Source organism: Mirounga leonina, unplaced genomic scaffold (assembly GCF_011800145.1).
Source record: "Mirounga leonina isolate KUSES-001 unplaced genomic scaffold, KU_Mleo_1.0 Mir_91, whole genome shotgun sequence".
In the NCBI taxonomy this organism is placed as follows: domain Eukaryota; kingdom Metazoa; phylum Chordata; class Mammalia; order Carnivora; family Phocidae; genus Mirounga; species Mirounga leonina.
In genome coordinates, this window is record NW_023270839.1 from 6,089,206 (window position 1) to 6,104,354 (window position 15,149).

General features: G+C 44.8%; 1 long non-coding RNA gene across 1 annotated transcript in view; it reads right to left on the bottom strand.

The window, feature by feature from the left end:
• Nucleotides 1-11,067, bottom strand: part of LOC118003660 — a 61,037-nt gene extending 49,970 nt beyond the window's left edge. The window contains exon 1 of the long non-coding RNA XR_004677382.1: nt 10,895-11,067. This is a non-coding gene — a long non-coding RNA (uncharacterized LOC118003660). The remainder of the gene's footprint in view (nt 1-10,894) is intronic.
• Between the last annotated feature and the right edge of the window lie 4,082 nt (nt 11,068-15,149).

Below are 15,149 nucleotides of genomic sequence, written 5' to 3' on the forward strand. Positions count from 1 at the left end.
TTGGCTATGAAGTAGGCTGTAAAATCATGTTTCAGTCAAAAGGGCCCACAGAATTCATGGAAGGAATCCTCTTCTCATCGTCTTGGGTACACAGGTATTTTGTTGCTCCACAAGTTTCCAGGCAGTGGCCTGAGAGTTACCCAGCAGCACTGTGCTGGCTCCGTGGCTGATAACATCTACCCAGTTAGGAACATTTGTTGAAAATGTCATTCAGAAGCTATCAACACCGCCCGAGTCACGGTCTGATGGAATTTGTAGAATAACGTAATAGGAACTGTGTTCTCCACAGAAGTCACGAGGCAATAATGACAACAGGAGCTGGGCATGAATGGGTGCCTGGGTGGCTCAGTTGGTTAAGCACCTGCCTTAGGCTCAGGTCATGATCCCAGGGTCTTGGGATCGAGCCCCGCATCGGGCTCCCTGCTCAGCAGGGAGTCTGCTTCTCCCTCTGCCCCTCCCCGCCTCATGCTTTCTCTCACTCTCTCATTGTGTCTCAAAATAAATAAATAAAATCTTTAAAAAAAAAGGAGTTGGGCCTGAAAGACGCCAAAAATTCTGTCCAGTCCGATGAGGCAAACAGATTAATGCCCCCAGTCTGCAGGCATAGACCTCAGTGGGCGGAATGCAACAGTCCCCGACTCCTGAAGAGCAGTCCTGAAGGGGGTCACATCTACTGTTTGTGCCCAATGTGGCCAATGTATTTGAGCCCTGGGGGCCTAAGTGGGCCATCAAAAGAGCAACAAGGCAGAAGCCAAATAATCTATGCAGAGGAAATCAAAGGCCTGCCAAAGGGAAAGGAGCCCTCTCCTGGAGGGCAAGAGGAGACGCCGTGTCAAGGTGCCCCTGGAGTTCTCCGAGCCGGTCATGCAGCCCAAGTGCAAAAACAGCAGGAAAAGCCAATTAAATGGAGATTGTGTTTGATGTTTTTCATCCTCAAAGTACATTCTAAACTGGCACAAAGTAATTACTTTCTACCATTCCGGGGAGCAGGGAAATAGCATGGGTGGGCATGACAACGGTATCTAATCAGGATACAAGAGCCGAAGGAGGCTGGAGCCTGAGCTCTTGGGGACCCAGTGATACTGACTCATCTGCACCCCACCTCACTGGCCTGGTTCCCAAGCACACCCTGCTGCCTTGTGTTTTTATAATTTTTATGGATCGTCAAAGGATAAGCTCCTGTCTCTGCTCTGCAAAACTTAAACAGTCTCTCAAGACACTTCGATTACTGCCTCTCTTGCATAGCACAGATTTCTACAACTTTGCACATCTAAGTACAGCAGGATTTTTCTTTTAATGCCAGCCTCCCTCACTAGACTCTGAATTCATTAAGATCAGGGACCATGTCTAATTTTTGTATTTCCAGCGCCAGCACACATCTTTGACGCTTACTGGGAACTCTCTAAGTATTGGGCCGGGGGGTGTGTAATGAATACGGACGTGGCCTGCAGTTGAAAATGCTTCAGAGTATGATACTGTTATACACAGGGCCTCGTGAACCCCTCACAATACACCTGCGAGTTCATTATCAATGTTCTCATTTTAAAGATAGTAAACGTGTGCTCAAAGGAGTGGAGTGGCTTGCCCAAGGTGACAGAGCTTTTAACAACAGAAGTAGGAGCCCCCCGTCTGGTGACTAACATAACATAAAATAAAAAAAGAAGTAGGACTTCCACCCGGAGTTTCTGATGCAACTCTCATCCAACAGTACGACTTAGTACTGGCCTCAGCTGTGGGGCCTGAAATGTCCTGAGCAGGCCTGAATGGCTTTAGGACTGATTCTGAGAGAAATCACGTGTGAGGTAAATGAATTCTCATTGAGACTCTGACTCGCAAAATGGCACTGTGTTCCTTCAGCGTATGAATGCCACTTTTGCCTTGAGTTTCCTCAAGAAACTATAAAAAGAAAAGGCATGAGCCCCTGCCTGCCCAAAGATCATTCCTACACAGTTGCCTGAGGATTCTGGACAGATCTCTAGGGGTGAGGGTCCTGAGAGATCTCAAGGAGAAAGACTTTGGAGACAGACAGACCCGGGATGGGATCCTGGTTCCTCTCTCACAGCCTGTGTGGTGCTGGGCAAATTCCTGAGCCCTGTCACAGCCCAGAGCCTAGTCTGTGAAGCCAAGTTGATGCTCTGTCTACCTCATAGGGTTTTTGTGAGAATGAAGTGAGGCAAAACCTAATTAGGCGGTAACTTGACCAGTGTTTCTTAACTTGGAGTCTTCAGACCTCTGAAGATCCTCAGATTTTCCCCAAATCCAAAATGCCTGTCAGAATGTAATTGTGTGTTTTCATTTTGTTGGTAATCTAAAGATAAATATTAATGCAAACATAGCCCGCGTCATCTGGATGAATATGAGGTTCCAGTGAATGCCTCTGTGTTTGCGTTTACAATCGAGGGTACACCAAGCCAAGGACAAAGGGTGTTACCACACATTGTGCAAGAATTTCATAGCTACTTGAACAAAGTGATGGGAGACTGAGTCATTCCATGGCACAGGACTCTTGGAAAGCAAAGCATCCAGGTTCCTCGGCTGTGGCAGTCAAGAGCTCTGTTTATGTCGCCAAAAAATAAACAATAAGCCTTCTTTTGTTAAAGGATACTTTTTCCTTCAGTGCGGAGAGTGTACATTCTAAATTGACCAACCTATTCACAGTTTAACATGACTTCATGGTCAAGGTAGCAAAATAATAATAATGAAAATGACTACAATTTAAATAATGTCTGGCAATGATTAAACAGAAAACAGTCATAAGTAAAACAATTACGCCAGCACATTTTTCCATTAACACATCCAGCTTTGGCAATTTAAGTTCAACCAATATCTGCTCTTCAATGTTATTAACTTGAAATTATCAATCATACTTTTGTCTCTAATTTTTTTTAAGATTTTATTTATTTATTTATTTATTTGAGAGAGAGACAGAGTGAGAGAGAGAGCCCAAGAGGGAGTAGGGTTAGAGGGAGAAGCAGATTCCCTGCTGAGCAGGGAGCCTGATGTGGAACTCGATCCCGGGACTCCGGGATCATGACCTGACCCGAAGGCAGTCGCTTAACCAACTGAGCCACCCAGGCGCCCGTCTCTAATTTGTAAGGTGTTTTTTTTGTTTTGTTTTCATGATTGTATAACACACATGTTTGTATACCTAGTTTTATATTTTTACCTCTCTAAGGAATTTTATGATAAAAAGTGTTAAAAGGTATTGCTGGAAATCTGCAAGAATGCATTTCCTTTCAAAGGAATCTGTATATGCCCTGAATACTCAAGTCAGACATTGAACCAGACAGCTCTTCCAGGTCTAAAAATCTTCTGATCAGAACACTGATGACTGCAGGGTGCAGGTGGGAGGGAGAGGAACCGTGCGGGGGGACCTCAGATCATTATAAGACTTTTCATTATAATTACTATATGGCTTTTCTCTCTGCTTTCCTACAGGGGGAAAGAAAAGAAGCAGAGACATTCTAGATGATCAAAAATGGAATGCTATCATGCAAATTGAAAACTATAAAGGGAAGCATCTCACACTTGGCATGGACGTATCTCATCACTCCAAAATCAGTAAATGGGGAAAGAGCTAGTAGCTGCTGCTTCGTCAAGTAAGAACCGTTTTGTCTGTGGAGCATTCATCACAAAACTCCCTTTACTATCTGTGAACAACAAAATCCACACATCTGAGCATATTAACACAGCAGCTCTGTTGCAGGAAACCAGCCCCAAAGTGCTTCTAAGTGACCTGTATCGGCTCCTATTTTCTCCAAGCCCATTTTCTCCAAAGGCATTTATTTTCCAAAGTTCCAGGGAGGATGGGGAGGAAATGACTTTTTAAATGTGTAGTGTTTATTCGGAGGTTGGCATCCTCTGCCTCCGTCAGTGAGCAGCACGTCTTCCTTGCGCTGACATTCCCTGCTTCGGTGATCCTACAACTCCACACGGAGGTGCCAGAAGGGACAGTCATCGTGCAGCTGGGTCTCCACTTCTGCAACCCACATGCTACATTCAAATGTGATCTATCCATGTGAAAAGAGGTTTCCAAATTGTGGACTCAGACTCAAAACACCATCAGCACGTGGTTAGACTGTTGGGGCCAAGCTAAGAGACTAAGTCCCCTGGACGTTCCCCGTGGCTTGGACTAGCCGAGTGCCCTGCTGGTACTCATGAAGGAGAGTCGGAAGAAAGGCAGGCAGGGATGAGCTGTCCCCCGCCCAAGAGGAAACCACCGTTAAAAGAATTTTACATCACCCTGGAAGGAGCCCTCCACCCTTTCCCCCGTGATAGGTAGAGGACAAAAACCTGATTGGGTGCACGGAGGGTTAATCAGATCAAAGCCCACCAACAAGCCCATAAAAACCCCTAGATCTAAACGCCAAATTGGCAACCCTCTTGGGTCCTCTCCCTCTTCAGGAGCTTTGTACTATCGCTCAATAAACTTTGTTCTGTGGCACTCCACTCTTCGTCTGGTCTACCTCTTCATTCTTTGAAGTGGCGTGACCAAAAGCCAGGGGACCAAAGGAATAGAAATCCTGCAACAGTACAATACCGCGCATGCTCTCTTCCTCTCTTTGGTTATAGCATAAAAGGATCTTCTGAGTGAGTGAGGTCTCATGGACCAGAGGAGAGCATCGAAGCCCCAAACAGTAAATATACGGGATGCCCACAGATGCTTGGTGGGAGAGCTTGGCCCAGGAACCACCGCAGTGACTCATGGCAGCAATCTGTGTCTCTTTCTCAAACACTTGAACTCAGGGTTTGGACTGAGTCAGTTGTGGTAGATGTATCTAGAAGCATGAAGACACACAAAAGCAATAATGACAGCGTTGGTGTTTGAGCAGTTATAAATCTATAGGGTAGATACAATTAGTATTCCCACCTTTCAGACAAGAACACCGAGGCCAAGAGGAGTGAGATGATGAAGCGCTCAAGGTCATACAGATAATATGAGCCAGAATGCTAACTCCAGCAGCCTCATTCCAAGACTCCAGCTAAGCCACTCGCTGCAGGCAGAGGCAGAGAGCATCAGAGTCAGGATAACAGTAAGGCACTAGAGGAAGAAACCAGGAATTCCCGTGGCTGGCCAAACAAGAAGCAGCATGGGCAAGTCGCTCCAAATCCCGAATCACACGCCGTGCTCCAGACCACATCCCAGGTCCTGGAATGCCTCGAGGTGCCACAGCCGCTCATCCCAAGCATCCCACTGTGCCCCTTTCCCTGGGTTCCTATGATGCCTGCTCTCTTATTCCCACAAATATCCTTGTAATCAGCCCTCCATTGCTTTGGATATAAGCTGGGGGATCTCATCTCTCCAAAGCCTAACACCGAAGTAAAGGTGAAACTGTTATCCAGCGGTGGTTCTCAAACTTTAGTTATATCCGAACCAGCTGGGGGGCTTGTTAAACCAGACTGCTGGACTCCACCCTCTGAGTTTCTGATTTGCAGGACTGGGATTGGGCCCAAGAATTTGCATATCTAAAAACTCCCTGGTGATGCTGATACTGCAGATCCAGGGACCGCACTTTGAGAACCACTAATCTAGAGCCTCGCTCCCCAAAATCTGGAGAGCAGCAGTTTTCAAAACACCCTGAAGCCCGGTCCACACCCAGAGATGCTGATTTCAGTGCCCAGCCCTTGCCCCAGAGATGCTAATTTAGCAGGTTGGGCTTGGGCCAGCCCACGCTGGGATTTTCATGAGCCTCCAAGGTTGTGAACCATTGATCCAGAGGTGCTGACGTTGGCCAACCCATGGGCATTTTCTCTTGCCCACAACTTGTTTACAAAGTCTGTGCTTCTAGAAGGAAAAAGAGTGCTCACTATGATACTTCTTTAACTGACAGAAGAGGAGAAAAAGTGGAAATACCTTAATGTCTGAAATCTGCGTTTTGGTTAAGACGGGCCTCAGATTGTAAAGGGTAGAAGAATAAAATGAGACCAACAAAAAAAATCATTTCTAAACCATGCAAATACTACTGCAGCCCTGATTGGCTGATCCAGCAGTAGGAAAACATTCTCTTCCCAAACGAGTATTTTGTTCTCAAGAGCAACTACTTCGCTACTGTCTCTTCTCCCTTTAAAGCACTTTTTCTCCTCTACGTTTTTTGGTTTAGTTTTGTTTTAATAAGATGTGTGACTTTAGAAAAACTATTCTAATTCCCTGTACTTCAAGTTTTTCAACTGAAAATCGAGACTGGTCCTTAGCTGATAGAGTGTGAACACTGAGTTGGATTCTATACGACACACCCAGCACCTGCCAGGCCATATAGTGAAAGCACAATAAATCGTCTACCTGGGAGAACTCCCCAATTAGGAACGTTAATGATTAGGTAGCTAATGTTCTGTACTACCCTCCTGAGCACCTGCTAATCTCCCCTTAAGGAGAGTGTGTCCAGCTTTCTACGGGAAGCCACTGATACTGCAGCCAGCAAGAGGGGAGGCTGGTCGGCAGGTGCCAGAAAGCCAAGCACGGAAACCGTGAATCAGGAAGGTTTCCTGCAGCTTCCATGGCCTGTAAGGATAGGCAACGAACGGGCAGCTATCTAAATCTTGCTATAGTCAGAGTGAGTATTCAGAACATGAACCCACTCAGAAAGGGTGGGGTGCAGCATGTCAAGGATTATTTTATCACCAGGAGAGTGGAGTAGGTTGTGAGAAGGCAAATACTTGTACCAAATCTCGTGAGAGATCATTTTGAATAGGAAATATGGTGGGGAGAGGGGTTGCAGTGAAACGTGCAACCCCTCTTTCCAGCTGGTTTCCTCCCAGCTTCTCCCTTATTCTTCGGAGCTCTTGGATGGCTGGTATTTAAGAAGGCGTCTCTTCTAATACAAGTTTTGTAATGCCTCTGAGGCATTTTCCAACTTGGAGTCAATATTTTTTGTATACTGATGAGATACGGGGGTAAGTAATTAGCTGTGTGCAACTAGTTAAATAAGAGATACTGCAGTACCTTGGCCTCAGGCATTAAACAAGTCTAGCCGATAAGCTGGAGATTGGCAAATGAGAGGATTGACAGGACACAAGGGGATAATGTGTCACTCACTTAGGAATTTGTTTTTCCAATGGGTAGATGGACATAGCCTGAAGGAGGTCAGATGGGTGGGCTCTTCTTGAGGTTTAATCATCGTCAGGAAAGCAGAGATTTCCAACTCTTGGAATATGCAGCAGTAAACAGAGTTCTTCCTAAACACCCCAATACCCAGTTCGGGAACATCAAGGAGAGCATTAAGACTGAGAGAAGCTTGGGGGCGCCACCTGGCAGGGCCACAACTAGCAGAGAGCTTGTGTGGATTTTTTTAAAAGATTTTATTTATTTATTTGGGGGGGGGTGGAGAGAGAGCACAGAGGGAGAGTGAGAGGAAGAAGCAAACTCCCCACTGAGCAGAGAGCCCAACTTGGGGCTGGATCCCAGGACCCTGAGAACATGAGCCGAAGGCAGACGCTTAACCAACTGAGCCACCCAGGCGCCTGAGCTTGCGTAGATTTTTAAAAGGTCTCCCTTCCTCAGGCCAGGCACAGCCGTTATCCTTGCCCCAACGTCCGGATAGGGCCGTGGGACCTGACCTGGATTCCAGCCACACTTGACCTTTGGGAATGAACGCACAAACTGCACAACACAGGCAGAGCCCTGACCTTCCACCCCCAGCCCAGATGAATGCAAGACTAGACTTTGGAGATCAATGCCTCATGGCGCAGGGACCAGATCATCTCTCCGCAGCCTCGAAAGGAAGGAACATGCCCAAGTGCAAGGTCGTGTCTGCCAGTTGCCCAAAGTGCAAGATGCATGGTGCCTTGAACGTTAGCACGTTTCCTCACCCAGAGATTCCCCACCGAGAGACACTTGTTTCTCTCCAAACTAAGAATCACCTGCTAGTAAGTGGGGCAGGGAAATAGAGGAAATATTACCAGAATCTGGAAGAGTGCCCCACTTGCCCACATGGAGACTATGATGTGTGAACCCCATGCCGCCGCCCTAGGACTATGTACTCTCCCAGCCCCTCCCCCCATAGCTTTCAAGTTCCCATGTAATGGAGGTAACAGTGCAAGAATATATAAATGTGAAGAGGATCAAAGCAGGAAAAAAATGTTTGGAAATTACAGCTTGTCCTCTGTGCCAAAACACCAGAACGTGTGAGTGGTGTCTCTCTCTGACCCCAGCAACTTCTGCTCTTCCATTAGAGCATGCTCCACCGACTGCCTGCAGAAGAATCTCTTGGGCCACACGTCAGAAATACATCCCCACCCTACTTCATCAGAATTCCTGGGAGCAGAGCTGGAAATCTACAATTTTTAACAAGATCCCCAGGTGACTTTTACGTATTCTAAAGTTTGTAAATGGCTAATCCGCTAGGACAGGTAGCTTGTATAGGGAGTATTTATTCATCTAATTTGTCTGCTCATGGCTTCTTTCACGTTTAGAGAGTGGAGAGTGAGTCCCTGATGTCATTTACACAGTGATCTATTAGTCTAAGCCTTGCATAATATAGTTCTGGTTGGCTAGGAGCACAGAACAAGCCATCCAGCTTCCAATGGCTGTAAATCACCCATCAAACTCACAAGGCATCACGCAGCCGGTTTTGAGGCTGCTCTAAAACCAATCATACCTCAAGCACATGCCTTATCATCTTACGTGTCGCCATAGCTATTCTGCTTCCAGCTCTTGAGATGGTGCTGAGAAGGAGCTGTTGTTGAAAAGAAGAGGGAGTTGAGGGGAGGGATCACATGAGTCAGTCAAATGGTCCCATTGCCAGGGCAGTCCACTTCCTAGCTGCATTCAGAACCTCCTTTCAGTGCCCGGGGGGCCACGCGAAGACACAAGGTCCTAAGGGCCTCAGGTCCCACCAGGAAGGACACCTCCAGTAAAGCAGCCAGGCTGTATTAGTGTTTTGTGACTACTGTAGCCAATTACAGCAAACTCCAGGTTCTCCCCAGCTTCCTTTTAACCCTTGCCTTTTCTCAAAGCTAAAGGAAAGGAAATCAACTGTACCTACAATGGGAAGAAAATTAACCTCCCTGTCATCACTCTCTGAGTTTAATTTCATACAAATACTACATGCCAGTGACAACTCGTCGGGGGCGTTGCCTTTTATTCATCGAGGAAAAACCTCACGAAAGTTTCGCATGCATTTCGGCCCCTATTATAAAGAATCTTACAGTGTCGTGAACTCACTAAGCATTAAAATGTAAATTGAGGGGAAGAGAAAGTATTAAAAAAATAGCTTCGGGGGAGAAACAGGAGGTCAGTCTGAAGTTCAGAGTCAAAGGAATTGCTGGGGAATAGAAAATAAGGCTAGCAGGAGCTCGGGCTGGAATCTACTGGAAGGTAGGAAAAATTAGATGCCTGCTCTGCCAGCTACAGTCCTGCCTGGAGCGGGTTTTTTTGGCTTCCCTAAGTGGAGCAGGTTTTAGCATGTGTCCAAATTTCTGTGGTAGGCACTGGTACAGAATCACACATGACCTCAAGTCGCTGTCCTCTGCCTCGGGCTCAGAAGGATAACCGTCTACCCCTGAGTGTTCCTCACTTTTATTTTATGAATTTATTTAAATTATAACAGTAATAAATGTTCAACAGATTGTCCCAAAATTCGAACCACGAAGATACATGTGAAGAATGGGGGTCACCTCATCCGCCCCTGCCCCATTCTACGTTCTCTCCTCCAAAAATAACCACCGCATGGTATGGATCCTTCTTGACTTTTCTCCACTCACAGGTGTATGTCATTTTTTGTTGTTCTCATGAGTTTGCTTTTATACTCCTTATATCCTGGATACCCTTCCACATAAGCATAGACAGTTCAATCACATTTTTAAATGGCTTCATCATACTCCTTAGGAACGGCTGTGCTGTAATTTAACTTTTTTGTGGATGGATATTTACTTGGTTTCATTTTTTAATTTTTTTAAGATAGTATTTATTTATTTACGTGAGAGAGAATGAGAGAATGGATGGTGGGGAGGGGCAGAGGGAGAGAGAGAGAGGGTGAAGCAGACTCCCCACTGAGCAGGGAGCCTGATGCTCAGGCTCGATCCCAGGACCCCGAGATCATGACCTGAGCCAAAGGCAGACGTTTAACCAACTGAGCCACCCAGGCGCCCCTTGGTTTTTAATTTTTAAACAGTTCTGGAACAAATGCCATTGTACACATATCCTTGCACACTTACATGGTTATTTCTATAAGGTGAAATTTCTGGGTAAATTTTAATAAATGCTGCTAGCTTACATGCCTACCAACAGCAAACTGGAGTTCCATTTTGTCTATACTTCCAAAGACACTGGATATTAAAATATTTATAATTTATCTCTATCTGATGACATGAAAATAGTATCTAAAGGTTCATTTGATTTGCTTTTACCTGATCAGGTACAAGATTGAGCATCTTCTCATATTTTACCATAACATTTCCTTTAAAGGCTATTAGAGTCCTGAGGATTCTCTGGGAAATGGCTATGGGCACCAACAGCTCACAACTGCCTAGGATTAATCTGGAACGTAGCAAGCTAAGCTTCTGGGAAGGCGGGACAGTACCACCTTCAGACTCCTGATTAGGCAGCATCCTATCTACCCCCAGGCTTCCTCCTTTCTCTGTGAACTAACAAGAGGCCTATGGGGAACACATCAATCGTTATCCTACAAGCCATCAAGGTTGGGTAATAGACTTCTCTAACTTCTTCCACCTTCTGGAAGTATAATGGGCAGCAATCCCTGAAAAGCCCCAAAATGGCAGGCAGGAAAGAAAGAATATGGATTTTAGAGTCAGTCAGAACTACATCCTCCACTTAATAAATTCATGATCTTGGATCAAATCATTCAACCTTTCTGCGAAGAGTACTCCCAAGCTTGCCGCAAAAATAAAATCGAGTATATGGAATATTAAATGCTCAATGAATGTGAGAATCCTTTACCTGTTCTCATCTGCTCTGTCTGGGCCTCTTGAATGTCTGGGGTCTCTCTTCCCACAAGGCACCAAAGCCAGCTAGCAGTCTTGCTCTCTGCTTCAGTCGTGGCCTGGGGCTTGCTTCTTAGTCTCTGTCTAGCCAGCTGATGACACTGAAGGCTGGGTTTTGTCCTTGCTCTTCTTCCTAACATTTCAAGAGATTTTCTTAAAGAACACTGCTCTTCTTCATTGTCCCATCATCTCACCCCTAGAATTTAAAAGCCTCATCCCCTTCCTCAGGATTTCAAAGCCTGTGTGACACTAGACCAGAATTGCCTCTTCCAAGCTGGGATTTGGACTTGACCTTCTATTCCGTACCCTCTCCCCCTCATAATTCAGTCTCCACTTATATGTCTGTGTCCCCACCTTCCAATTTTAGCTCTTGCTCCCACTCTACCAAAGTTTTCTGTTGCTAGAGCAATACGGCATCAGAAGGCAGTTGAACAGGCCCCCAGGAGCCCATGCTGATGGCTTATCCAGGTTCTAGCAAATGATGCTAAAGAAGAGAAGGAAGTAAAATTGCCCCAAGCGAAAGGCATGTCTCTCATTCCTGTTTCCCTTTTCCACCAACTGGCTTTTATACAGCCACTCATGGTGCAAGAAGCTCTGCCTTCTCCCCAAACTAGAATAATTGATCCATCTACAGAGATAAATCTCTGACAAAGCCAACTGGATAACGTGGCACATAACATCCCATTCTGGAAGCAATGCACAGGAGTGGAAAGGAAAACAATTGCCACTAACATTTCACAGGTTTGAGATCAAGTTAAAACCTTAAAGAACTAATCAAAGCTTTTACCTTTTTATAATTGCATCTGGTCCCGTTTTGTTCTTTAATTAATTTATTTATTTAAGAGAGAGAACAAGATAGATAGCACTAGCGGTGGGAGGCGGGGGAGAAGCAGGCTCCCCACTGAGCAGGGAGCCCAACTCAGGGCTCAATCCCAGGACCCTGGGATCATGACCTGAGCTGAAGGCAGACGCTTAACTGACTGAGCCACCCAAGCGCCCCTGGTCCTGCTTTTTTTATCAAGTTATACCTAAGTATTTTTGTGAAACATGAATATCTGATTGCCAAAACAGCCAAGAGATGATGTTAAGCATTCTGCTTTTATTAACACATCTTCTGTGGGGATCTGCTACTTAGTTTTATTATTAAGACCATCGGTGTGTGTATTAGATAATTGTAATAATAAGGAATGAAAAATTTTATATATTTTACAGCTGCTGTCTGTATTATTTAGGATATTAATTCAGCTATTGCAAAGGAGGCCAAGTCACAATGGCTGAAGACAAGATAGAAGGTTCTAACTCTTGTTAAAGTTCCATCTGATACGTTCAGCAGGGAGAAGCTCTACTCCACAAGGTCATCCAGGGACCAAGGCTCCTTCAATCTTATTTTTCTGTTTTTCCTTAGAGTGTTGTTCTTGTCCTCATGGTCAAAACCAGCTCACCCACTACTGCATCCATGCATTAGCCTTTGGAAAGGAGGAAAGAGGACATGGAGGGCAAACCACTTTCTTTTAGGAACATGATCTTTTAGGAACATCATTTTTGCTCATAAGCCTTTGGCCAGAGCTTGCTTATGTGGCCACACCTTGCCAAGGGAAACTGGGAAATGTAATTGTAATTATAAATAGTACTGCAATTAACATCTAGTATATTAATCTTTATTTGCTTTTCTAGTAATTTCCTTGGGACTTATTCCTACAGGTAGGATTGTTTTACTTAAAAGATGTACCAATTAACTATCTTCTCAGCAGCAAATGAGAGGGGTCAAATTTATGTCACTATCACTAGCAATAATTTGGTCTTTTTTTTTTTAATCTTTGCAAATTTGACTGATTGAAAATGGTATCTAATTGCAATTTTAAATTTCATCCCTTTAGTGTGTTTATTTCATTACTTGTGAATTTTAATAAGTTCCAAATGTCTATCAACTGCTTGTATTTCTTCTCATAAGAATTTTTCTTTGCTCATATATTGTCTCAGGTTATTTTTCCATCTGTAAAACAAGATAATAATAATATTTACATAACATAGTGTGGTAATGATCAAACTCTGTTTCTCCTACCCCATTTGTTCTGTTTCTTCTGGACAAGTCCTGTGGCATTGGGTCCAGTCTATGTTGGGGCCACAGTGGATTGGTCTGAGAAGCCCCATTCATTCTGCCTCACCTCCCCATCTTATTTTGTTCACAGCACTGATAATTATCAAAAATTATGCTTTTCGGGATGCCTGGGTGGCTCAGTCGGTTAAGCGGCTGCCTTCGGCCCAGGTCATGATCCCAGGGTCCTGGGATCGAGTCCCATATCGGACTCCTTGCTCAGTAGGGAACCTGCTTCTCCCTCTCTCTCCCTCTGCTTGTGCTCTGTCAAATAAATAAAATCTTTAAAAAAAAAAATTATGCTTTTCAATAGTTTGCTTATTCTTGTCCCTCTCCCTCTACCTACTCCCCAATCTTCCCTAGTAGAACCAGACGCCAGTTTCTCTTTCTTACTGGTATTTCTCTGCCACCAAAACAGCATCTGGCATATCTAGTAGATACTCAATAAATCCTCGCTGGATAAATACATGAACCTCCTTCTCTCACTGCCAGTCTTTTGACTGTGTTAAATACTTAGGCACAGTCTACAATTACCTCTTTTCCAAAGACAAGTAAGTCATAGAGTCCCCGCATGCCCTCTCCTGCATCTATACACACTCACTCACGCTTCCAGCTCTTGTATCTGCCTCAGTCTGTCGTGTTTACAATCTCAACTCAGCACATCACCACCAATTACACCCTAACATGTCACTGTGCTGTCTGACACATCTGGCACAGTTTCTTCTAAGACCTCTAGTCTCTAATCAAGAATGAAGAGGGAAGAAAGGAAAGAGGAGGAGAGCCCTGATCTGGGTGCCTAGAAAATACTGTCCTCATGTGGAAAGGAATGTGGTTGCCTGACTTTCTGGCTGGAATGCCTGAGCTAGGGACAGGCTGTACGGTAACAGAGAACTGTTTGCTATCTTCTGCCAGATGATGTGTACTTTTCCTAGGCACAGGTTGGAGCAAATAGAATCCACGACTGTGGGCGCCTGGGTGGCTCAGTTGGTTGGGCGGCTGCCTTCGGCTCAGGTCATGATCCTGGAGTCCCTGGGTCGAGTCCCGCATCAGGCTCCCTGCTCGGCAGGGAGTCTGCTTCTCCCTCTGACCCTCCCCCCTCTCATGTGCTCTCTCTCATTCTCTCTCTCTCAAATAAATAAATAAAATCTTTAAAAAAAAAAAAAAAGAATCCACGACTGTGCTTCTCACTCCAACACCACGGACGTGGCAGTTTGTGAAAATCCTCCCAGAGTCCTGCATATTATCTTCCTGTACCCCACTTATAAGGAATATAAATTTTATTTATTTGTTTAAAGATTTTATTTATTTATTTATTTGAGAGAGAGAGAGAGAGGACAAGCTGGGGGTAGGGGCAGAGGAAGAAGGAGAAGCAGACTCCCCACTGAGCAGGGAGCCCGATGCAGGGCTTGATCCCAGGACCCCGAGATCATAACCTAAGCTGAAGGCAGATGCTTAACTGACTGAGTCACCCAGGCACCCCTGTACAATTTTTTTAAGGCACTGGTACATTTTCAAAGGGACTTTCATGGAATGGTAGCGGAGGAAAGATAAGGTACCTCTAGAATGCCTCTATCTCCATTTTTTTTTTAAAGATTTTATTTATTTATTTGACAGAGAGAGACACAGCGAGAGCAGGAACACAAGCAGGGGGAGTGGGAGAGGGAGAAGCAGGCTTCCCGCGGAGCAGGGAGCCCGATGCGGGGCTCGATCCCAGGACCCCAGGATCATGACCTGAGCCGAAGGCAGACGCTTAACGACTGAGCCACCCAGGCGCCCTGCCTCTGTCTCCATATTAAACTGAAAACCTGGCTAATGTCAAATTTTAAATCTATTTTCTTTAACATGAAGTAAAAGACAGGTATTGGACATTTTTTGGGACATTTTGTCCTATTTTACTTTAGTTGTCTCAGAATTATGAGTGCTTCAAATACATCCTAATATTTTAAAATTAATTCCACTTTAATTAACATACTATTATGGTCTATGGTTACAAGAGTAACCATTTTTAAGACCCAATAATTAATTAAATTTCAGAACGTATTTGACAAATTAAAAAGGAGGGAGGACATATCAACTGTGTTTGGAACTTGGGCTGAATATTCTCTAATGACAATAT